Below are 26,270 nucleotides of genomic sequence, written 5' to 3'. Positions count from 1 at the left end.
CTCTGCTATTGGATACAGTTAAATATTCCACAAGACACAACAGTGGTGGTTTTCTTCATGGACTCCTGTGACTCTGGCTACCTTCCAAATGTTACTCAAAAGTCCACCGTTGGCTCCATTCATAGTTGTTAACCTTCCTCCTTCATTGATCGATCATGTGGCTCATGCACAGATTGCATGGAGGGCTTGGAAGAGTTTGGTCTTTTGGTTTTCTGCAGATAACAGGGAATCCCCAGCAGGGTTTAGTGATTGGAAGTGTCATGATAAAAGCTTCCTGAAAGACAGAGTCAAAGTAGGATGGCTGAGAGACAAGAGGTGCTCTGTGAGAGACCCTCTGGCCTCTCCTCTGTTCTGGCTTCTGTGTCTGGGACCAGCTGTATGCCTGGGCACAGGACAGAGCCTTCTCTGGGGCAACCCCCCCAGACCTCTTGCTTTTCCCAAGGGCTTCTCTGCTACTGGAACCTGGTTGGCCTGGTTGGCGCTCAGCACTAGATACTTGTGTATGTGTAATGCAGAATTTGGGGAGGTTAGCGCCCCATGGAACAAACATTGACTAAAGTGGGACAGAAGCCTGTAGACAAATGCCATCTCTTTTCTTCCCTCAGGCAGGTGGTACAGAGAGGTATTTCATCAGACTTCTCAGCTGGCCCTCTGGGACCGAGTGGCCAGTTTTCTCCTGGAGTAGATAGCAGCAAATTTGATAACATGGCCTTGTAGTGACTCTCTCAGTTCCTGTGTCCCAGGCCTGCTCCTAAATAAACTACTCAGGTGTGGGCTTTTATCACAGGATGGGCTCTGGGAGAGTCCGTGTTAGGAAGGAGGAAAGATAATTGCTTTCTCTAGAGATGACTTCTCAGTCTAAATTAGAAAACCTTTCAAAACATCACACTGCTCCCTTGGAGTAATTACTGCATTTTAAAATTAATTTTTTATTTGTTTAACTAACTGTATAATCACACCCCACTTTGACTATGGGATCCATGAAATAAAGAGAATGTCTTTTTTATTCATTATTATATCCCCAGAACATGATACAAATTATTAAGTAAACAAAACAATGAATATGATTTAAAAACTTTCCTCCCAACCCCAAGCTTCTGTGGTTGTCAGAACCCACATACTTTATTTCACTTTTGTTGGAGGTGGGGTTAGTGAGAAAGATCCAAATTTATTTTTCTTAGTATTCTCTGATTTTTTTTCTGATTATAAGATGATAGAAAAATATTGACATTAGGATAAAACAGAACTTCATTAATCTCATTAGCCAGATTTATGATATTCTAATATAAGTTCCTCATCCCAGTTTTGTGTATTCCAAGTAAAATACCCCCTCCTCAGCTCAAGGTTCCCAAATCTGAGGATAATCTGCCGGATGTCACGGAGTCCCAAATTAAGTCAGGGGTTCTGTAACCTCTCTGCCTTTCCTCTTTCCAGAGGCTTCTTTGGAGATTAGCTGAGGGCATGTAGCTCTGGGAGGAAAGGGGTTTCCCGCCTGGGGCAAGTTCCTCATGAATCTGATGAGACCAAAGGAAAATAAGGGTGAGGGGTTGGAAACTAAAAGTGTTTATTCTTTATAGTTCAGTCTCTCCTTGCTCTGAATCCTGGATGCTTGACTCCCTCCACCAGTGCCTCCTGATGTGCCCCTCTCCCCACTGGGGTCCCAAGCTCTGTCTCTCTGGCTGCAGTGCTTGTACTACTTCCCCCCTTGCCTTGCCCAGGGAGGAACTCTGTAGGGGGGTCCCTGCTGACTGGTGGGTGCCTGACCAATTGTATTCAGGAACTCAGGAGAGGACAACATCTCCACCCCTCTCCAGGGGCTGGTGCTCCTGTGACTGACCAGCCTCTCCATCCTGGTAAACATCCCATAGGTGTGCAAATGGGTTCTATGAAGACCAGGAGGAAATCTTGGTCAAAAACTTCCATTTTCCTCACAGGCCAATGTCATAAAAAAGTGGAAATGTCTTGCGTGTTGCTGTGATTTTCACACTGACATACACAGTCCCATTAAAGGAGGACTCATTCGCTTCATTTTACAGTTAAAGAAGATGAGGTTCAGAGAGAGTATGTGAACAGCTCAAGTTCACACAGCTAATAAGTGGTCTCATTCCAATGCCTGTGCTGTTAGCTATGACATTTAAGAGCTGCCTGAAGTTAACTTTCAGTTTCTTTTGAGTAAACAGTGGGTTTTTCCTGCCCTGTGCCCTCATTGTTAATCCTTGAGGGCAGCTGAGAAGTATCTTAATCAGGGCCTCTGACCTTGTCATTCATTCTTTTTCTTACTGCTCAGTTAACTGCAGGCACCCTCAGGAATGGAAACGGAGCTGCTCTGGACTTCAGAAGAGCAGGTCTGGTCAAAGAAACTACCCCAGAGACCTCACAGCAAGCACAGGTTAATGCTGTTTCATATTTGTTTTCTCTCTCCCTCTACCTTTCTCTCTGTCTCCCTCCCTCCCCTCTCCGCACACCCTTTCTCTCTCTGCATCTGCCTGCTTCCTTCCTTGACTTTGGGAAGAAGGATACGGTAAGAGGATATCTTCACTTAACTTTCTTTATTTTTGCTGAAATGCAAGTTCATTTAAAATTGACCTTTGAGGATTTACTAGAGTTTGTACTTTGGGGCACTCCAACAATTTAAACTGTACCTCCTCAGCATTGAATCTAAGTCTATGGAAATAAATCATGGTGGAAAGCTCATTATTTCTTAATTATAGGACATATTAGTATCTAGCTTTAAGAATTCCCCAGTGGATTAAAGGAACATTTTGGTTTGGAGGAAAGTTTCCGCCTTATACTTTCTGCTAGAGAGACATGAATGAAGTATAATTATCATTAGTTTAAAATAAAGATTAGACAAAAGGAAAACCACACAGGAATGAAAAGACATGCTTTAAATACTTTGGAGATGAGCCAGGGCAGAAACGCCAATTGCTTTCTGCAGTGATTCTCTCTACTCCTATTTGGAGTTAAGTCCTAAGGAAGAGCTCAGAAACTACAGTTTTGGTTTTATTCCAGGGAAAACTGGGTAGGCAGATCTGCTTTGCATCTGAAGGACACCTAGGATAAGGGTAACTCTAATCTGAGCTGGATTTCAATAGTTAACAGCCGTCTCAAAAAGTTATGATTAGATATTAAATTTTATATATTTGAATAAGATACTCAGTATATCATTTAAATCCATTTGAGACCTTTCCTGCTATACAGAAACTTAAAAATACTACAAATTGAGATTAGGGAATAATTTACATGAGGGCTCCCTTTAGCAAGTACGTAAATCCCCGTGTGTGTGAGCTGAGGGTCATATCAAGTCCTCCTCCTGGGGAATGAGGTCTCACGACAGCTATTCCTCCTGTTCATTCCCCAAAGCTGTGTCACTGGGTCCTTTTATCTCTTCAGTTGAGGTCCCTGTGCCCACCTGTCATTCACTTTGCTGATGTTTGTGGAGCACCTGCCACCTGCCAAGCACTGTGCTGAATGTTGGGAACAGACAGTGGAGACGGGAGCAATTCCTGTTCTCACAAAGCTGCCAGTTTAGAGGGGAGAAGAGGATCATAAGCAAATTAGAGGCAAGACAAATACAGTTAAAAAGTTGGGAGTTACAGGGAGTACATCTAACAGGGGAACCAGCAAACAGGGTGTACACAACTCTAGAGAAATGCATGATCTTCCTTCTGAAACCCTAGGAAGATGAAGCGTTTATGAAATAATAACAGTGATGATGATGAGAGTAACAACAACTAGCATTTGTAAAGTAGTTACTATCTGCAAGGCATTTCAATAACTCTAGGAACCTTAAACTCATATTGCTAGGTGAAAGGAGCTAATATGAAAAATCTACATACTGTATGACTCCAACTATATGACTCTGAGAAGGCAAACCTATGGAGACACTAGAAAAATCAGTGGTTGCCAAAGATTCAGGGGTAGATTTTTAGAGCAGTGAAACCACTCTGAATGATACCATAATGGTGGCTATATATGTTTGCATTTGTCCGATCACAGAATATATAACACAGAGAGTGAACCCTAATATAAACTACGGACCTCAGTTGATAAGGTGTCAACACCGGCTCATCTATTGACACAAGTGCCCCACACTAATACAAAATGTTAATAAGGGGAATTGTAGGGGACCGAGGTAGTATTTTGGACCATACTTTCTGTTCAGTTTTTTGTAAATTTAAAACTGCTGGGAACATCTATTCAGTAAAAAAAAAATTCTATGAGGAACTTACTAAAATTATCATGGTCTTTTAGGTGAAGAGACGAAGCCTCAAGAGAGTTGCCTGACATCCCACCACCGGTAAGGGGCTGAACTGGGACTTGAACCCAAGGGTCTGACCAGTCCCTGCTCCCATGCTCAGTGAGAGTAGAACTTCCTCCCTCCCATTTCTAACCTGCTCTTTCTCCTCCTCTCCACCCTTAGCTGTGAATGGCCCCATTATTCCTCTGGGCATTTGGACTTAGAACCTCTGAAACACGTTCTTGTCCCTTTTCTCCCTCCTACAACCCCACAGCTGCAGGCACGTCACCGCGTCCCACGGGTCCCCCTTCCTCTGTCCCCTGGCCCCACTTTCTTCCACCTTTTCTCGCCATCTATCACTGCCTGGGTCCATTGATTCTTCTCCATTTCTGTTGCCTCTTAGGGACATCACCTGCTTCTGGACTCATGGTTTCTCTTCTTTCTCTTCATTTCCCCATGCTAACCCCAGACTGATCATTCTAACAATTATTAATTGTCATGTCTGGCTCCTGACAATGAAGAGTAAATATTTTTGAGGGTGATAATGATGATGACAGTGATGATGATGATGGTATTGATGGAGCTAATGTAACTGATCATACCTATCTTTATAAACTTTTCACCCAGAACCTCAAAGCAAAATTTGAGTGCCAATCTTAACAATGGCGCTGGGCTTCAGTATTTGGGTCCTTATGCTTGCCTTTTTCTCTGATTTGGGAAAGATTTAGCTAGCATTACCATTCTTAGTTTCATTCCTTAACCATGCGTGCATCACCCTAAGTAGTCGTTTTATTAAAGTCTCTTAATTCAAGTCAGCTGGGGTGAATTCTGCTTCCGACTGGCACTCACTTACAAGGAGGATGTTCGATGCAGATTTGCCAAAGCTCACTGAGAACTGGAAGTCCTTTCTATCTTTTGTTGTTTTTATTGTTGTATTTGTTGAACTTAGCATAAAAATTTTACAACAAAACAAGTCAAAATGCCTTTCAGTTCTTACTTTGAATTCCTACTTTGTGTTTTGTTTGGAATACTCTTATTACATTTTTAAGAAAGTAGAATTTTCTTTTAAATGCATGACCATTTGCAATGTTGTTATATTTATATAATTTTATAAAAAGGCCTCTTAGCCACTCTTTTTTTTCTAAAGAATTATGTCTCAAATGGATTAATGAAAATAAATGGGAGATAGGATTTAGACATATAAATACTAGTTTTATAACTAGTTTTATAACTGAACACATGTAGAGGTTATATCATGCCATTTAAAGATCCAAATCATTTGCTAAATCCCCTTATTGGTTTTATTTCCTCTTTCCTATAAACAGTATGCTATTAGAGCAGAGATTGGTAAATCCTTGTTTTCATGTATTTTCACTGGAATTATTGGAATAAGATTTAACCTACTGCTCATTAAGTGATTTAGTTGTTCTTTTCTGTGGTTTAAGCTAGGGTTAATTCCCATGCTCCCTATTGTTCACATTTTTCTCTCCGTATTGATTAACCTGATCATAACTGTCTTTTTAACTCTTTTCCGAATTTCCATATGTGAAAGCTGAAGGCGGTGCATCACTTCAAGGGAGTGGATGGTTATTCACATTGCCTTGTGACACTGTCCAGGTAACCTTGGACAAGCCCTCTGACCTCTCTCTATTTCAGTGTCCTGTCTGTGGGTGGAGCTGATAATACCTTCCTATGTGCAAAACATGTCGAAGAGCACGATGGAAATGTAACTCTATATTTAGATACATTTGATAGTGTTATTTAATGTCTTTTAGTCCCTTGAGAGTCAAAATACTCTGAAAAATATTTCAGCTAGTCTTGATTAGAAGATCTAACCTAGAAAATAAACTATGTGGTTTTTATTTGAATAAATTTTTGCCTCAGTGCTCAATAAAGGGCATATATACATATATGTATACATGTGTGTATGTGTATTAGACATCATCCTTGGAATCCTCTTTTCTTTTCCCTTCCTTTGGTAACAAATAGCATTTTTGCAAAATGGATATCCCAAATTGAGCATTTTTCTTTTATGTCGATGGTCCTCAAAAGGAACACTTGGGAAATACATTCCTGTTTAGTATGACTTTGCTTTAGACATTTCAAAAACATTATAGGGAACTTTTCTTGTTGTTGTCGTATTTTTTTAAAAAGTGCAATAGTCTTTTTTTTGAATATATATATATTTTTCCCTGAAGAGTGTTTCCTCTTGGATTTTCTGAGCTAGTACTTTGGTATTTGTGGTGTAAGGTTTCAGTAAATGTAAGAAAACAATGGTCATTGTTAAAGCTAAGAGGGGATATGAGGAATCTGTGTTTCTAAGCTGAACAGTATTGAGACTAACCTCTATAGCCTGGACTCAAAATTGGGAATATAAGAAAGAAATGAAGTAAAATGAATTCCAGGTAGACAAATGACCCCTGAACTCATGCATTATCATGTGGTGGCCTATTGGCAGCATGCTTTTGATTCTGAACTCTTCTTTCCTCTATTCTACACATTCTGAGAACAAAATTCTCTCTTCTTTAAAATAGATTATGATTAAGAGGATAATAATGGGCACTTAGTCCAGAAAGTTTGCTGTAACAGGAGTAGGAAAACATTTCAAAGGTAACACAATGCACATTTTTTTCTTACGGATGTAATGCCAGTTCAGCATGGCTGGTGGGAGGTAGGGCTCTTGCTCTGCGCATTCACTTACAGAGTCGGCCTTCTTCTATCCCTAGTTCCGCCTGCTCTAGGTCCTTGGGGTTCCCTCTAGTCCACCTGGCTGGTAGGGAAATGGATGAAGGTCATGCCTTGAAGGCATTTATAGGTCAGGCCAATAAATGGCACACAATTCATCTTCTATTCTAGTGTCATGACACACCTGACTGTAAGGGAGGCTGAAAAATCAATTCAGTAGCGTTCCCAGGGAGAAGCGAATGTGTAGCATTTATCGGATGCTTGCAAGTGCCAGGTACTGTCCTGAATCCATTTTACGAACCAATTCGTTGAATCCTTAGAATAACCCTACGGGACAGATATTTTAATCATCCATTTACCAAATGAAGAAACTGAGGCACAGAGAATTTGGCTGAGGCATAGAACTAGTGAGTGGTTGAACCAGGATATGGGATTAAGTAATCTGGCTTAGAACTCACTTCACTGCTATCATACATTCTGTTTTTATATATGTAGACATGGTTTATAGAATCATGTTCCTGTTCACTAAATGTAGAAAATAAATAAATATTAGATTTTTTTCTTTAGCATGTAAACTTACACAATAATAATACCTAGGATTGGCACAGTGGCTGTGTGAGGCAGGTCCAGAGAGAGGCTTAGGCTTAGGCATCAGGACACTTCAAAATGGTCTTCCCTTTAGCCCACTGGTTCCATCATTTCCTAAGGAGACTCTTAAATGAATGCAAGAACTTGTGAATATAAAGACCTTTATTGCACAATGTTATTTAAAATAGCAAAAAACTGGAAGCAACCTAGCTGTCTGATAATAAATATAAGTTAAATAGACTTTGAGATATATGGTGGATCATTCTGTAAACACTAGAGATGAGAGTATATACATACTTATGATGTGAAATATGTTTATTTGCTATTTGCAAATATACAAGGTGAAAAATAATACATACATCCGGAAATTAGGCTATTTTTAAAAAGTGTATTTGCACAGGAAATACTCAAAAAAGACATAAGACAATGTAATATCGATTAACTCTAGGTGGTGGAATTTTTATTTTTATAACGTTGCTTATGTTTTCTTATACTTCTATAAAAGCGTGATTTCTTTGTATGATGAAAAAGAAAGCAATACAACAGAAAGTTTGAATTAAAAAGATAGCATTTGCTCAACACGGAGGAAGATGGACAGACGTACATGTTTATAAATTGCACAGAATTTCAGGCCATCAATTATATTCATTTTCCTGCATTCAGTTACCATATGCTCACCCGCCCTGTTACATGTTAGATGCCTCTTCTGTGTCTGCCACTTGGGAGGAGCCCAGTGTGTGGCCATAAGAATGACCGTCTGTGTTGTGAGCTTAAAGGACTTAATTAGCAGGGTAGGAAAGCAGCTGCCCCTAATTCTGAGAGATTAGCATTTATAGATATGTTTCGTTGAGGACCACAGTTTTATGTGACATAAATTTGTCGAAACTGTGGATGACAACATTCGGTTGTCATTATCAATTTTCAGTCATTCAAGGGCAGAAAAATTATACTCTAGGTTTGCCAGATTCCTTTACTTCAAATGCCTGTGAAAATTCTAAAGGAGCTTCTAGAAGGATCTAATCAGTGGCTCAAAGGGCCGTTTGGTAGGATAGAATCTGATAAAATTTCTTAAGGACTCGTATGGGTTAAAGTCTTCTGAAATATCTCCATGGGTAACCTAATGGGAAGTCCTGAATTAAAAGAAAAAACATTTCAGATTTTCATGGTTCATATTTGAGCTTCTGGAGAGCAAGGAGACAATTGGATTTAATTCAAATTCAACACACATTTATTGTAATTGCATTATAATATTTATTATAATTGCATTATAGCATTTACCGTCACTTCAGGAGGAAGCTCGTAGTTGCAGACCTCAGCAATCAGTCATTTTTGCCTTCCCTTGACATGTAGGACACCCTATGGCCTCTGCTGATCCAGAATACTGCCCTGTAACGGTCTGTTTACTCTTCAAGTCTATACGTATCCTAGAGGCCCGAGACTGTGGGCCCCCATCACCCAGTGTGGTTCCTGAAATACGATAGATCCTCAATAAATACCGTCTGGGAAATTATTTTTCCTTTTCTAACATTTAATTGTTCATTAGTATTTCTTTCAAAAACTAGAGAAGAGGAGGAACCCTTGGTCAGTCATAATCATTTAATAACACAGCTAAAGACACTGCAGTGGGAATTAGAAGGTTATAAAATAATTTAAAAATTATTGCTTGCCCTCATAGAGCTCACACTCTTACTGAAAACAATGCAGTCCTAGAAAAAATACTTAAGATGCTTAACTATATGTCACTGAAAAATGAACACTAATGTATAGCTACACCTTAGTTCATATGAACCAGTATCAGGAAATTAAGCTCAACAGAGCAGATGAATATACGAAAATCGTTATCCAGATGATTAAATGACATTTTTGTTGCAGAAAAATGGCTTTGCATAAGATTTTCTTCACACTGGGAATGTCCTGATTAATTTTCACTCTGAATTGCTTTACTCTTAGAAATGCATGGATTGGGTAGCACGGCATTTACTTGGAGGGTGGGGGATGGTGGTAAGGGAGACCTTTCACACAGTGAGAATATAAAGAATGGTCAAATGTGGGTGTAGCTATTGCGGGAATGTAATTTTGAAAAGGGTTTGAAAGGAGGAAAAGCAAAAGCATTTCATTCATTTAGTCATTTGTTCATTCAGCAAATATTTACTTGGTTCATATTTGGCATAAAGGAAAAAGACATGGGAAAGTAAATATAGGAAAAGTTAGGTAAATGTATTTGGTTCTGCACAGATGCATTTCCTTTACTGAAGGTGGCATACTGAGGAGTAACAAAACTTCAAGGAATCTAAGAGCCCTGAGTCAAATCAGGAGTTCCAAGTACTGAATTCTGCTCCCTGGTTAAGCAAATAACTTACACTCTGAGACCAGTTTTCTCATCTGTAAAATGGGGATAATAAAAACTATATGGTTTAGTGAGATAAAGCATTTAATCTCCCATAATGGCACCCTGGCGTATAGAGATAAATAGAAAAATGACGTCTCTCCTTTTTTTTCCTTCTCATTGAATTTGTAATGCTGCTCTCTGTGTAGCAAGCTCATTGGGAGGCTGGGCAAACAGCATTTGTTGTCGTGACCTCTAGATGGCGCGCTAACAATGTAAGAGTAGTTGCAGGGAGGCTCTGAGAGGGAACAGGGCTCGTGCTCAGGGCTGCTGATGACTACACGAAATACAACCCTGGTCCCCAGTTTTATGCTAGGAGAACTGGCAGGAATGAACGGGGTTCTTGTGAAGTTACCTATCCTTACTTCAGCTCCAAGGAGAGTCTTATGTATTTTGTGTAAGATCAGTTACAGAGTTGGTAAAAAGGACCACTTCTTTCAAAAGCATAAGAAGAAGTGATCACAGAGGGAAAGTACACGGGCGGGTCATCCAAGGAATAGAAATGAGAATTTATGCAGACTCTTTACACTGTTACGGTGTTGGAAAAAAAACCCAACCTCATCTACCTCCAGTCTCCCAGGTACTGAGGTCAGGGTTATGAGATGCCAGTGAGAGGGAGGGAATATTTAGGTGGACCTGGAATAAGGCAATGGATGGTGGGGAAAACACAACATTTCATTTTTTTTGAAAGGTGAGAGAAGTTGAGGCTCTAGACCAGCAAACAGCATCTGTGTCAGCACCCCCCAATTCCGTGCTCCTGGCAGACATTACTAGCAGATGGTGCCGATTTTCCCTATTGATGCTGGTGATGATTACAGAAACATTCTTGCCATAGCCCTCCAGGAAGCCACTACAAAAATCATAAGAGTTGACGTGTGGGGTGATAACTCAGCCCTAGGCACATACGGCCACCCTGCTCCAAGGTGTTGCTCTTTTTGTTTTGCTTTGCTTGTTTGATTTTTCCTGTATGGCTAGCAATGAAATCAGAAGAACTCTCTTGGAGGGTTTATTATTCAGGTTTGCTGCAGTAACGAGCATCCCCACACTCTTAGTGATTCATAATACCAACTTATTTCTCACTTACATTGTATGTTGGTGACTGTGGGTCAGTGCTGTGGGCTTGCTCCACATTTCTTCATTTCTACATTGCAGGAACCAGGCTGTGCAGCAGACCTGATTTCAGTCATACCATTCTTACGGCAGAGGCAAAAAGAGCCAGAGGGCTGGCAGAAATGAGTGATGCCTCCTAATACTTTTGCTCTGATGTGGTGTATGCCACATTCGTTCACTTTCTTTTTCTCAAAGCATATCACAAGGCCAGACAAAACCAGCAGGGACGTGTGGATACTGCAGGAGACATGACAGTGACTGAGGATGTATCGGCCTCTTATAGTGAAGAGTCAACAAAGTAATGCAATTGACCACAGCGGATTCCTTCCTTGTGCTCATACTAGGGAAGCATAAGGCACTTTGTGGACCATAGTTGGTGACTCGGTGCTGTTCAGATTTCTCGCCCAGAGAGTGGGATAGCCTCTTCTTTTTGGTGAACTTCTTACAATAATCTTTAAAAAATTTTTTTCATCATAAATGACATACAATATTATATTGGTTTCAAGAATACAACATAGTGAGGGGGTGGAAGATGGCGGCATGAGTAGAACAGCGGAAATCTCCTCCCAAAACCACATATATCTATGAAAATATAACAAAGACAACCCTTCCTAGAATAAAGACCAGAGGACACAGGACAATATCCAGACCACATCCGCACCTGAGAGAACCCAGCGCCTCGCGAAGGGGGTAAGATACAAGCCCCGGCCACGCGGGAGCCGAGCGCCCCTCCCCCCAGCTCCCGGCGGGAGAAGAGCAGGCAGAGCGGGAGGGAGACGGAGCCCAGGACTGCCGAACACCCAGCCCCAGCCATCCGGGCCAGAGTGCAGGGCCCTCGATACTACGAAAACAGGGCAGCAAGAACAGTGAGCGGGCACCGGAGGCCGGGCGCCGGAGGACACCAGAAAAGCGAGCGACCATTTTTTTTTTTTTTCTTTTGCTGTTTTGTTTTGGCGAGCGCTTTTTGGAAGTCTGAAAGGGATAGGGACCCCAATACTAGGGAAACAGGGCAGAAAGACTGGTGAGCAGTTGCCTGAGGCTGGCGCCGGAGAATAAAGAAAAAAAAGCGACCACCTTTTTTTTTTAATTAAAATAATTTTATTTTTTTTCAAATTAAAAATTTTTTTTTGTGTGTGTGTGGTCGTTGTTTTGTTTTGGCGGGTGCTTTTTGGAAGTCTTAAAGGGGCAGGGCGGGACACTTAATCCAGAGGTAGGGAATCCGGGGATCTCTGGGCACCCTAACCCCTGGGCTGCAGGGAGCAGGGAGGCCCCTTACGGAGATAAATAGCCTCCCAGCCGCTCCCGCTCCAACGCGACTCCACCATTTTGGAGTAGCTGCCCGAGCCAGGCCACGCCCACAGCAACAGCGGAGATTAACTCCATAGCAGCCGGGCAGGAAGCAGAAGCCCTGTCTGCGCGCAGCTGCGCAGCACAAGCCACTAGAGGCCGCTGTTCTCCCAGGAGAGGAGGGCCACAAACCAACAAGAAGGGAAGTCCTTCCAGCCGTCACTCGTCCCAGTTCTGCAGACTATTCCTATCACCATGAAAAGGCAAAGCTACAGGCAGACAAAGACCACAGAGACAACACCAGAGAAGGAGACAGACCTAACCAGTCTCCCTGAAAAAGAATTCAAAATAAGAATCATAAACATGCTGACAGAGATGCAGAGAAATACGCAAGAGAGATGGGATGAAGTCCGGAGGGAGATCACAGATGCCAGAAAGGAGATCGCAGAAATGAAACAAACTCTGGAAGGGTTTATAAGCAGAATGGATAGGATGCAAGAGGCCATTGATGGAATTGAAACCAGAGAACAGGAACGCATAGAAGCTGACATAGAGAGAGACAAAAGGATCTCCAGGAATGAAACAATGTTAAGAGAACTGTGTGACCAATCCAAAAGGAACAATATCCGTATTATAGGGGTCCCAGAAGAAGAAGAGAGAGGAAAAGAGATGGAAAGTATCTTAGAAGAAATAATTGCTGAAAACTTCCCCAAACTGGGGGAGGAAATAATCGAACAGACCACGGAAATACACAGAACCCCCAACAGAATGGATCCAAGGAGGACAACACCAAGACACATAATAATTAAAATGGCAAAGATCAAGGACAAAGAAAGAGTTTTAAAGGCAGCTAGAGAGAAAAAGGTCACCTATAAATGAAAACCCATCAGGCTAACATCAGACTTCTCGACAGAAACCCTACAGGCCAGAAGAGAATGGCATGATATATTTAATACAATGAAACAGAAGGGCCTTGAACCAAGGATACTGTATCCAGCAAGACGATCATTCAAATATGACAGTGGGATTAAACAATTCCCAGACAAACAAAAGCTGAGAGAATTTGCTTTCCACAAACCATCTCTACAGGACATCTTACAGGGACTGCTCTAGATGGGAGCACTCCTAGAAAGAGCACAGCACAAAACACCCAACATATGAAGAATCGAGGAGGAGGAATAAGAAGGGAGAGAAGAAAAGAATCTCCAGACAGTGTATATAACAGCTCAATAAGCGAGCTAAGTTAGGCAGTAAGATACTAAAGAGGCTAACCTTGAACCTTTGATAACCACGAATTTAAAGCCTGCAATGGCAATAAGTACATATCTTTCAACAGTCACCCTAAATGTTAATGGGCTGAATGCACCAATCAAAAGACATAGAGTAATAGAATGGATAAAAAAGCAAGACCCAGCTATATGCTGCTTACAAGAAACTCACCTCAAACCCAAAGACATGTACAGACTAAAAGTCAAGGGATGGAAAAACATATTTCAGGCAAACAACAGCGAGAAGAAAGCAGGGGTTGCAGTACTAATATCAGACAAAATAGAGTTCAAAACAAAGAAAGTAACAAGAGATAAAGAAGGACACTACATAATGATAAAGGGCTCAGTCCAACAAGAGGATATAACCATTCTAAATATGTATGCACCCAACACAGGAGCACCAGCACATGTGAAACAACTACTAACAGAACTAAAGGGGGAAACAGACTGCAACACATTCATTCTAGGAGACTTCAACACACCACTCACCCCAAAGGATAGATCCACTGGGCAGAAATTAAGTAAGGACATGGAAGCACTGAACAACACAGTAGAGCAGATGGACCTAATAGACATCTATAGAACTCTACATCCAAAAGAAGCGGGATATACATTCTTCTCAAGTGCACATGGAACATTCTCCAGAATAGACCACATACTAGGCCACAAAAAGAGCCTCAGAAAATTCCAAAAGATTGAAATCCTACCAACCAACTTTTCAGACCACAAAGGCATAAAACTAGAAATAAACTGTACAAAGAAAGCAAAGAGGCTCACAAACACATGGAGGCTTAACAACACGCCCCTAAATAATCAATGGATCAATGACCAAATCAAAATGGAGATCCAGCAATATATGGAAACAAATGACAACAACAACACTAAGCCCCAACTTCTGTGGGACGCAGCAAAAGTAGTCTTAAGAGGAAAGTATATAGCAATCCAAGCATATTTTAAAAAGGAAGAACAATCCCAAATGAATGGTCTAATGTCACAATTATCGAAATTGGAAAAAGAAGAACAAGTGAGGCCTAAGGTCAGCAGAAGGAGGGACATAATAAAGATCAGCGAATCAATAAATAAAATTGAGAAGAATAAAACAATAGCAAAAATCAATGAAACCAAGAGCTGGTTCTTTGAGAAAAGAAACAAAATAGATAAGCCTCTAGCCAGACTTATTAAGAGGAAAAGAGAGTCAACACAAATCAACAGTATCAGAAACGAGAAAGGAAAAATCACAACGGACCCCACAGAAATACAAAGAATTATTAGAGAATACTATGAAAGCCTATATGCTAACAAGCTGGGAAACCTAGGAGAAATGGACAACTTCCTAGAAAAATACAACCTTCCAAGACTGACCCCGAGAGAAACAGAAAATCTAAACAGACCAATTACCAGCAACGAAATTGAAGCAATAATCAAAAAACTACCAAAGAACAAAACCCCCGGGCCAGATGGATTCACCTCGGAATCTTATCAGACATACAGGGAAGACATAATACCCATTCTCCTTAAAGTTTTCCAAAAAATAGAAGAGGAGAGGATACTCCCAAACTGGTTCTATGAAGCTAACATCACCCTAATACGAAAACCAGGCAAAGACCCCACCAAAAAAGAAAACTACAGACCAATATCCCTGATGAACGTAGATGCAAAAATACTCAACAAAATATTAGCAAACCGAATTCAAAAATACATAAAAAAAATCATACACCATGACCAAGTGGGATTCATCCCAGGGATGCAAGGATGGTACAACATTCGAAAGTCCATCAACATCATCCACCACATCAACAAAAAGAAAGACAAAAACCACATGATCATCTCCATAGATGCCGAAAAAGCATTTGACAAAGTTCAACATCCATTCATGATAAAAACTCTCAGCAAAATGGGAATAGAGGGCAAGTACCTCAACATAATAAAGGCCATCTATGATAAACCCACAGCCAACATTATATTGAACAGCGAGAAGCTGAAAGCATTTCCTCTGAGATCGGGAACTAGACAGGGATGCCCGCTCTCCCCACTGTTATTTAACATAGTACTGGAGGTCCTAGCCACAGCAATCAGACAAAACAAAGAAATACAAGGAATCCAGATTGGTAAAGAGGAAGTTAAGCTGTCAGTATTTGCAAATGACATGATACTGTACATTAAACACCCTAAAGACTCCACCCCAAAACTACTAGAACTGATATCAGAATACAGCAAAGTTGAAGGATACAACATCAACACACAGAAATCTGTGGCTTTCCTATACACTAACAATGAACCAACAGAAAGAGAAAACAGGAAAACAACTACATTCACAATTGCATCAAAAAAAATAAAATACCTAGGAATAAACCTAACCAAGTAAGTGAAAGACTTATACTCTGAAAACTACAAGTCACTCTTAAGAGAAATTAAAGGGGACACTAACAGATGGAAACTCATCCCATGCTCATGGCTAGGAAGAATTAATATCGTCAAAATGGCCATCCTGCCCAAAGCAATATACAGATTTGATGCAATCCCTACGAAACTACCAGCAACATTCTTCAATGAACTGGAACAAATAATTCAAAAATTCATATGGAAACACCAAAGACCCCGAATAGCCAAAGCAATCCTGAGAAAGAAGAATAAGGTAGGGGGGATCTCACTCCCCAACTTCAAGCTCTACTATAAAGCCATAGTAGTCAAGACAATTTGGCACTGGCACAAGAACAGAGCCACAGACCAATGGAACAGACTAGAGAATCCAGACATTAACCCAGACATATATGGTCAATTAATATTTGATAAAGGAGCCATGGACATACAATGGCAAAATGACAGTCTCTTCAACAGATGGTGCTGGAAAAACTGGACAGCTACATGTAGGAGAATGAAACTGGACCATTGTCTAACCCCATATACAAAAGTAAACTCAAAATGGATCAAAGACCTGAATGTAAGTCATGAAACCATTAAACTCTTGGAAGAAAACATAGGCAAAAACCTCTTAGACATAAACAAGAGTGACCTCTTCTTGAACATATCGCCCTGGGCAAGGAAAACAACAGCAAAAATGAACAAGTGTGACTATATTAAGCTGAAAAGCTTCTGCACAGCAAAAGACACCATCAATAGAACAAAAAGGAACCCTACAGTATGGGAGAATATATTTGAAAATGACACATCCAATAAAGGCTTGACATCCAGAATATATAAAGAGCTCACATGCCTCAACAAACAAAAAACAAATAACCCAATTAAAAACTGGGCAGAGGAACTGAACAGACGGTTCTCCAAAAAAGAAATACAGATGGCCAACAGACACATGAAAAGATGCTCCGCATCGCTAATTATCAGAGAAATGCAAATTAAAACTACAATGAGGTATCACCTCACACCAGTAAGGATGGTTGCCATCCAAAAGACAAACAACAACAAATGTTGGCGAGGCTGTGGAGAAAGGGGAACCCTCCTACACTGCTGGTGGGAATGTAAGTTAGTTCAAACATTGTGGAAAGCAGTATGGAGGTACATCAAAATGCTCAAAACAGACCTACCATTTGACCCAGGAATAGCACTCTTAGGAATTTACCCTAAGAATGCAGCAATCAAGTATGAAAAAGATCAGTGCACCCCTATGTTTATTGCAGCACTATTTACAATAGCCAAGAATTGGAAGCAACCTAAATGTCCATCGATAGATGAATGGATAAAGAAGAAGTGGTACATATACACAATGGAAACTACTCAGCCATAAGAAAAGGGCAAATCCAACCATTTGCAGCAACATGGATGGAGCTGGAGGGTATTATGCTCAGTGAAACAAGCCAAGCGGAGAAAGAGAAATACCAAATGATCTCACTTATCTGTGGAATATAAGAACAAAGGAAAAACTGAAGGAACAAAACAGCAGCAGAATCACTGAACTCAAGAATGGACTAACAGGTACCAAAGGGAAAGGGACTGGGGAGGATGGGTGGGTAGGGAGGGATAAGGGGGGGGAGAAGTAGGGGGGTATTAAGATTAGCATGCATGGGGGGGTAGGAGGAAAGGGAGGGCTGTACAACACAGAGAAGACAAGTAGTGATTCTACAACATTTTGCTCTGCTGATGGACAGTGACTGTAAAGGGGTTTATAGGGGGGACCTGGTATAGGGGAGAGCCTAGTAAACATAATATTCATCATGTAAGTGTAGATTAGTGATACCAAAAAAAAAAAAAAAAGGGCAGTTCCTGTGTGGTAACCTCCAGTGAGTTCTACACAAGGGTATAAAGGGCATATAAAAGTGTAGGCAAAGGGTCTGTTTGTGTTTATACAGAGGATCAAAGCCTAATTGGGCTACCCCGAAAATGAGCTAAGATACGATATGAAAAAGAACTTCCAACATCTGCACTCTCTGGAAGACTCATGCCAGAAGATGATCATCAAGAAACCCCAACAAAGATCCACGCACTGCTACAGCTGTAGATGCACTCATCCCACCGGTTCCTGGACTTGCCATGGGAATGAAGAAGGAGATATCTAAGCTGGCCTGTGCAGACAGTAAAACAACAAATTTGACTGGATCTATACTGTTGGAACTCAACCAAGAATTAGGAGAAGTGCAAATTGTAGCGCTCCAAAATCTTATAACTACAGACTATTTACTGTTAAAAGAACATAAGGGATGTGAACATTCCCCAGGAATGGGTTGTTTTAATTTGTCTGATTTCTCTCAGACTGTTCAAGCTCAGTTGGACAATATCCACCATATCATAGATAAGTTTTCACAAATGCCTAAGGTGTCTAACTGGTTTTCTTGGTTTCACTGGAGATGGCTGGTAATTACAGGTATGCTTTGGTTACGTAACTATACTCCTATTATGTTAATGTGTGTGTGCAATTTAAGTAGTAGCTCAAAACCTATCCATGCTGAAGTTACTCTACAAGAAGATATGTCAAAGAAATAATCAATCTTCCCAGGTTTTCTTCCGCCTGCTACTTCTATAGCTTTTCTTCTTCCTTCCTAATTACAACCCTTAAATAGAATTCATGCCTCATATTGAATTCACCGAGTATCATAATTCCTCCAAGTGGTAAAGATACCTCAAGACAAATGCTGGGCATAGAAGCTACAGGGCATAAATATGCAAAGAAATAAAAAGCTAACCATTTCAAACAATAAGGCTTCTCTCTCACTTACCAACTATAAATTTCCCTGTATGGCCCCGGAAGATGACTGGTTAGCCAGAGATGGGTAAGATTCCTCAAGGGAGGAACAACCTAAGACAGGCATAGTCGCAGGGGGGTCATCAGGTGCGAAATTGGGGATCAACAGAGGTGAGGCTTAGAACCTCACCCCCCCTGTTCTGAGAGAAATCTTCTGCATATGTGGATGTTTTATTGCCCTGGTCTAGCTTGGATTAACACATAGTCTACAGGCACACACCTGATCATCTACATTTGCTCTCTTACAACACTAAACTATGTTTTCTACCTTTATCTTGTATCTACCTACCACTTCAGCATTTTATTAAAAATAATAATAATAAAGAGAGAAATGTGGTATTCACATATAAATCAAGTATAAAAATCAAATGAATATTCATATTTGAACTGACTGTTTATAGTTCATAATGCATGAGCAAAACCGAAGGTTTCTGTGATGGCTGCCCTTGTACTGTTCACCATGTAACTTATTCATTATGTAAGAATTTGTTCTCCATGTGAGAACTTGTTTGTTATGCCTCAGAAGATTGGAGACTGACGAAAATTAAGCTTGGGGTAGATTAATGATTGTGCATTGAGCATTGACTCCCCTATACAGAATTTTATTGTTGTTAACAACCATTTGATCAATAAATATGAGAGATGCCCTCACAAAAAAAAAAAAGTACACATTTCCGATGGTAAAATAATAAGTAACCGGGATGCAATGAATATAGTCAAGATATTGTAACAGCTTGGTATGGTGATAGCTGGTACCTCGAATTGTTATGTATATAAATGTTGAATCACTATGTTGTACACCTGAAACTAATGTAATGTAATACTGTGTGTCAACTACCCTTCAATAAAAAATAATTATCTACCAAAAAAAAAAAAAAAAAAGAATACAACATAGTGATTCAACATATATTATTAAATCTTCCCCCAACTAGTGTAGTTACTATCTGTAAACACAGAGAGATGTTACAGAACTACTGACTATATTCTCTATGTTGTACTTTCATCCCTGTGACTAATTTATATTATGATTGAGATTTTCTGCCCTTTTATCCTCTTCACCTGTTTTATTCACCTTCCCCAGCCCCTCCCCCTTAGTAGCCACCAGTCACTTCTCAATGTCTATGAGTCTACTGCTATTTTGTTATTTTGTTTTTTTGTTTTTAGATTCCACATTGTAAGTGAAATCATGTGATATTTGTCTTTGTCTGCCTGACTTATTTCACTTAGCACAATACCCTCTAGTACCATCTATGTTGTTGCAAATGGCAGGATCTTACTACACTCTTAATAGCATGGTTTGATTAGACCAACTAACTTAATCTAAAATTCTTGGTATCGTTTAGACACTGGCCTTTGTCTACTGCCAGGCCTCATATTTTAATACACTTCATCAGGACCTTTATGATCTAGACAAAAAAAAAAAACACTACTTGAAGTCAGGAACACACCATTTTTTATTTGCATATTGTTAAAAAAACACACACAAAATTCAACTGAGTAAATCTTAAAGATCTTACTGACTTTATTCAACGATTCATGAATTGAACAGTATCCTTTCCAGCAGATAGAAAGGAGCTACAAGGAGCTGTAGAAGACTTTTTTTTTTGGTATCATTAATCTATAATTACATGAAGAACATTATGTTTACTAGGCTCCCCCCTTCACCAAGTCTCCCCCACAAGCCCCATTACAGTCACTGTCCATCAGCGTAGTAAGATGCTGTAAAATCACTACTTGTCTTCTCTGTGTTGCACAGCCCTCCCCGTGCCCCACACACACTATACATGCTAATCATAAGGCCCCCTTTCTTTTTCCTGCCCTTATCCCTCCCTACCCTCCCATTCTCCCCAGTCCCTTTCCCTTTGGTAGCTGTTAGTCCATTCTTGGGTTCTGTGATTCTGCTGCTGTTTTGTTCCTTCAGTTTTCCTTTGTTCTTATACTCCACACATGAGTGAAATCATTTGGTACTTGTCTTTCTCTGCCTGGCTTATTTCACTGAGCATAATACCCTCTAGCTCCATCCATGCTGTTACAAATGTTAGGATTTATTTTCTTCTTATGGCTGAATAATACTCCATTGTGTATATGTACCACATCTTCTTTATCCATTCATCTACTGATGGACACCTAGGTTGCTTCCATTTCTTGGCTATTGTAAATAGTGCTGCAATAAACATAGGGGTGCATCTGTCTTTTTCAAACTGGGCTGCTGTGTAGAAGACTTTTATAAGCAGAAGGGAGCAGGGCAAGGGTGTTATACTAGAAAAAAGCAAATTGGTTGTGGCCAGGTTACCTTCTTTTATGGCCCAGGACAGCAGGGTTCTCTCAAGCAGATTTCCTCACTAGTGCTGACCAGGTAATTCCAGATTGACTGGTTTAATATTCCATTCCTGGGAGGGGCTGAAACCATAATTAAGTTTGGTATTAAGTCTCTGTTTGGTGATACAGAGCTTAATGTAAGTTACTCTATTTTGGGCCTATTGTCTGTTTTTTTAGCAGTATGCTCTTCCATTTGTTTGGAATACACTTCCTCTGAGGAAAGAGTTACCAGGTTACCATATTAATATATGTACACACATAAGTGTGGCATCTGTCCTTTAATAACCTCTAAGAAGGTAAATTCACCCCATTACCTTTTGCCCAAATAAAATCAGATCTTGGAAACCAAAAGATGACCCTGTGTGTCAATCCCAAGAGAAATGAATAATGATTCAGCCAAAGAACACAGAAGCATGTCCTTCTGAATCTTAATTCCCCATCCTTGCTAATGTCAGTCATGCCAGTTGATGTTGCAAGGAAAGCAGCCAATTCTAGATTTCTTCGAAGACTTCAAGCTAAGGCAGTAGCTGATGTCAACACCTCCCCTGGGTGTGCACGTAACCACAGGAGCCCAAGTACCCTATGCTGGGCTGACCTATGCATAAGAGCTGTGTGATTCTGCAGAAACTGCACACCTCACTCAAAGAAAGAACATGCTGGAATCAGTGGATGAAGGGCTGTCATCTTACCACAGGAGCACCATTTCTTGACTTCATTCTGATGACAGAGTCTTTGACCCTCTGTTACATTTGTACTTATGTATTTTATATACATATTTTTGCAGCAATACCAAGAAGGGGGACTGCTCAGGGAGATGCTGAAACTGTGACTCTCTCCACTACCTGCATCATGACATTCCTACCTTAGTAGGTTTCCTCTTTATACAAAATACTACATTTCCTCTTACTGAACTGAGAGGTGGTTGGGATTGTTACGTTTGATTTTGGTAAACCCATTAAGAGGAACAATCCCGATGTTCTGGAGGGGTGGGAACAGGATAGATACTGAGGCTGCAGCTCGCACAAGGACGCTTGGCCTTGCTAAGTCCTTCTCATCATCCGGTCTGGCTTCAGTGACACTTCCCTTGGGTCATTCTGAGCTGGGTGCCCAGGTATGTGCTTCCACGTGAATCTTGTGCACTGGATGGGTAGACTCTGATTTTCTTAAGGCCCCATTTCTTCAGTGCCTGACACAGGTTCGAGTATAGACGAGGCTCTCAGCAAGTGTTTGTGCAATGGATGGAACGAATGAATTCTTATTGCACCTGATTGTTCCCAGCTTGGAGGCCAATAAAGGTCTTAGATCGGTCTAGGCCACCAAAAAAATGGTAAAGGGAGTTGGAGCAGACTCCCACTTTTTAGGAGGTACTCTGACCAAAGCAGACATATTTTAGGATGCAGAATTCTCACCATCCAGGCTTTTCCTTTCTATATAAAGAGGCTTTATAGTACAGCGACCAGGAGCAGAGACCGATGACACGTACACCTGGTATCTAGTCCTCCCTCTCCTGGCGATTAACAGTAAGGGCTTCCTGGGCGGGCAGTCTTAAAAGCTGTGCATCTCACTTTTCTCAACATAAAATGGGGAAAATAATCCTATCTCGTAGGGTTGTTGCGAGACACGTGTGGGATTTCCAGTGGTGGGGCCTTAGTAAATACTCAGTAATTGCTAGTTATTATGATCAATATTGCTTATATTAATGAGCATTATTTTTCCTGATTTGATCATGAGAATAAGAAGAGGCAGGAGAATGAAGCTGAGTGACATTCAGTATCTCTGAGCAGATTTTAAAAGGTCATATGATTGATAATTGTTGATAATTCATATTCTCTTGCTTATAACCTCCCACTCCCATCAACACATTAAGTATAATCAATACAAATATAATCAGCACTCAACAGGATGGCCTATTTGATACTCAACTTTGCAGAAAAGTAACATAAGCATAAATGTAAAGACTGAAAGCAGCAAGGTTGGTGAGTGTTATGTTGATTGCACCCCCACCCCATCCTACTCAAATCCCAAGGTTGGCTCTATTTTAAAAGCACTCTTGCTTCATTAATCTGATTTCTAAAAGGCGGGGGAAATTGATTGTTCATTACACACAATGCTTAGGCTAGCTTGTAAGAAACCAGCATTTTGGACTTTAATAAAATTTGTTTTCTTGATGACTACACAGTAGTAGATAATATCGATGTGTTTTGCTCCAACAAACATGTTGATTGCCATGAGAGAGAAGAGGTGACCAGGGTCTCAGTGGACTCCTTCCTCTGCATGACTGGACTAGTGTGTGTAGAGATAACCTGGGCCAGTGGCTGCTTCTTCAGGAAGCAAGAAACTTCTGTCTTCTTGGCTGGAAGTCAGTGGAAATGGATGTCTGTGTTCTAGGTATGATTCCCAGTCAATGAGTGATTGCAGTGTCCAGCAGGGTCATAGCTACTGCCTTCTCCAAGTCTGTCATCCTTCAGATTCAAGAGTGATGACATTAATAGTTGCACTAAAAAGGTACCATTTCTCCTCTGAAAGAAATGTTGTGTCCCAAGGTAGGACAAAGGGACATGCCTTATGGACCGAGAGGGAGAACTGCTATCAGGAATAACCATGTATGTGTGGTGAAAATCTAATCTTCAGATCTTGGGAGGGGCAGAGGAGTGGGTTCTTGGCTCAGAGTCTGTCCTTCATTTTAAGAGAAATAGTATTGACTTTAAATTCACACAGACCTAAGCTTATATTTTAGCTCTCACACATTTTAGGTATATGGTCGTAGATAAATGAAATTGACCTCTCTGAGCTTCATTGTTGAAACTAGTAATATATATAAATTGCCTTCTAAACTGCCTGCAAGATATTAAGTACTTAAGAAATAGCAGTGACTATTACTTTCATAGTGATATTAGCAGAATATGCAGTAATGTATAAATGTAAATACATATATATATGTATAGAGATCATTTTGAACTAAATGGAAACCTGTATATCATAATATCAGTAATAATAAATCACATTGAGTTCCTAGTATGTGATGGGGTTGTACTAATCTCCTTATAAACATCTCAGTTTTACTCTTATGAAACTTTAAGAGGTAGATTCCATTATTTTAAAATTTAAGAAACTGAAGAATGTAGAGTAAATTATTGAAAACATGAAGAGGTGGTGTAGTTGCCTGAGAATTCAGATTTGTTTTCCTGGTATGGAGGTTGTTTATCCAGCATTTCATATACACTCAGGAGGGAACAGAAAGCGCCATGAGACAGGCTCTACCCCAAGGCTGTCAGTCTAGTTAAGACAAAAATACGTGTCCAAATAACGAGTAATCAAGCCTTGTGACTGTTGGTCACGGTGCTGTGAGAGATGAAGAACTGTTGACAATACGTCTTCTGCTCTTCTTTCGTTCTTCATGCATTCCCTCCCCTACTAAGTGGTCATTTCCAGTGCTTTGCCTGGCTTGAGTCGGTGCTAGGTACCAACACGGACCCTGGATTCAGATTTCCCAGGTTTAAACCCTTGCTTTATCACTTACTAGCTGGCAAACCTCAGGCAAGTCTCTGACCTTCTCTAGGGCTGCTTCTCGTCTATCGTATGGGGATAATAATAATAATATTTTTCATCTTTCTTATGAGGGATACTATTATTCATCTCAGGGTTGTTGTGAGGAAGAAATGAAAAAATGTATTTCAAGTACCTGGTATAGTTTCTGAAACATAATGTAGACTTTATTCCTATTACACTTTGGAAATAATACTTCCTCTCCTCTGGGATGCTAGGAATTTCACACGGGTTTCACTCAGCATAGCTGAGAATGTCTTTTTGATCCCTTACACGTCTAGGAAAAAAGCTAGTATTCTAAAAGTTTCCATAAAGGTTATACAAAGACAAGGCCTGGTATGTTAGTTAAAATGGTGTGTGTGTGTGTGTGTGTGTGTGTGTGTATGAGAGACAGAGAGAGAACATGCGTGTGCACACAGGCAAGCTCTGTGTTATTCACTGCACTCAGCATCCTGGATGCTCCAATCAGAGTATGCAATAAAGACAGAGGACAGGCAGGAGTGTTCATTTAGGGGTCCTATCACCCCTCATCATCAACATCATTTAGGGTTCCATCACCCCATAGAAAGAATTTTTAGGATAATTTGACCTCAACTGTCCTGACCTAGGGGATCACAAAGTCACGTTCTCTCTAGCTTTCCCCCCAGGGAACAGCTTAGCTGTCTCTTGTTTCACTTCTCCCACCAAGATGTCAATACATTGATTTCAGCTTAGCAGAGAGGAGAAGGCTATAAAATTGAACATGTTCAAGTCAAGTGCGGGAGATCAGGAGGGTGACGGTCCAAGCTACTGTATCCTTTGGAGCTTTGCAGACACAAGTCTAGTGGGTGGTCTGACTGTCCGTGAGGGGTAAAACTCTTTAAGCCTGTTTTCTTTGCACGAACTGTCCTGAAATAGCCAGTGTTCATTTCAAATCATCATTTAAAGCCTTACGAATGACCACAGTGCCTTACGTCACCCCTTGTTACCTAACTGTCTCTTCCAGTGTCTGCCAGTGACCACGGGTTCACTCAGCCCAACTGAGAATGACTTTTTGATCCTTTACACGTCTATAAAAAAAGCTAGTATTCTAAAAGTTTCCATAAAGGTTATAAAAAGGCAAGGCCTATCTTTAAAACATGTCAACAAATTGATTCTCTTCCCTTCAAAAAGTGGACCCTCATTCCCCTCCTCGTAACTGTGGATCGTATTCAGTGATGTGCCGCTGACAAATAGAATGGGATGGAAGTGAAGGTGTCTGGTATTTGTCATTTGTCCTTAGGATATATAAAGTACTGTGGCTTGCTCCTTCTCTCTTGGGGAAGCCAGGTACCACGTCACAAATACATTCAACTGGCCTACAGAGAGGCCCACGTAGTGAGGGGCTCGGGCCTCCTATCAACAGCCGTGTAGGCGCACCATCTTGGAAGCTTCCAGATGACTGCGACTCTGATTGACATCTTGGGCGCAGCTGCAGGAAAATCCCTGAGCCAGAATCAGTCACTGAAACTGCTCCTGAATTTCTGGCCCACAGATACTGTGATAGAATGTTTATTGTATCAGTCCACTAAGTTTTGGGGTTTTTAATCACACAGCATTAGCTAAGCAACACAGGCCCATTTTAACAAAACTTCTCAAAACACTTTGCATTTCAAAGCTTTTTTAGAA

The sequence above is a fragment of the Manis pentadactyla genome, chromosome 13 (assembly GCF_030020395.1).
Source record: "Manis pentadactyla isolate mManPen7 chromosome 13, mManPen7.hap1, whole genome shotgun sequence".
NCBI classification, from domain to species: Eukaryota; Metazoa; Chordata; class Mammalia; order Pholidota; family Manidae; genus Manis; species Manis pentadactyla.
The sequence above is the reverse complement of the archived record's forward strand: the minus strand, read 5'-3'. Positions refer to the sequence as shown.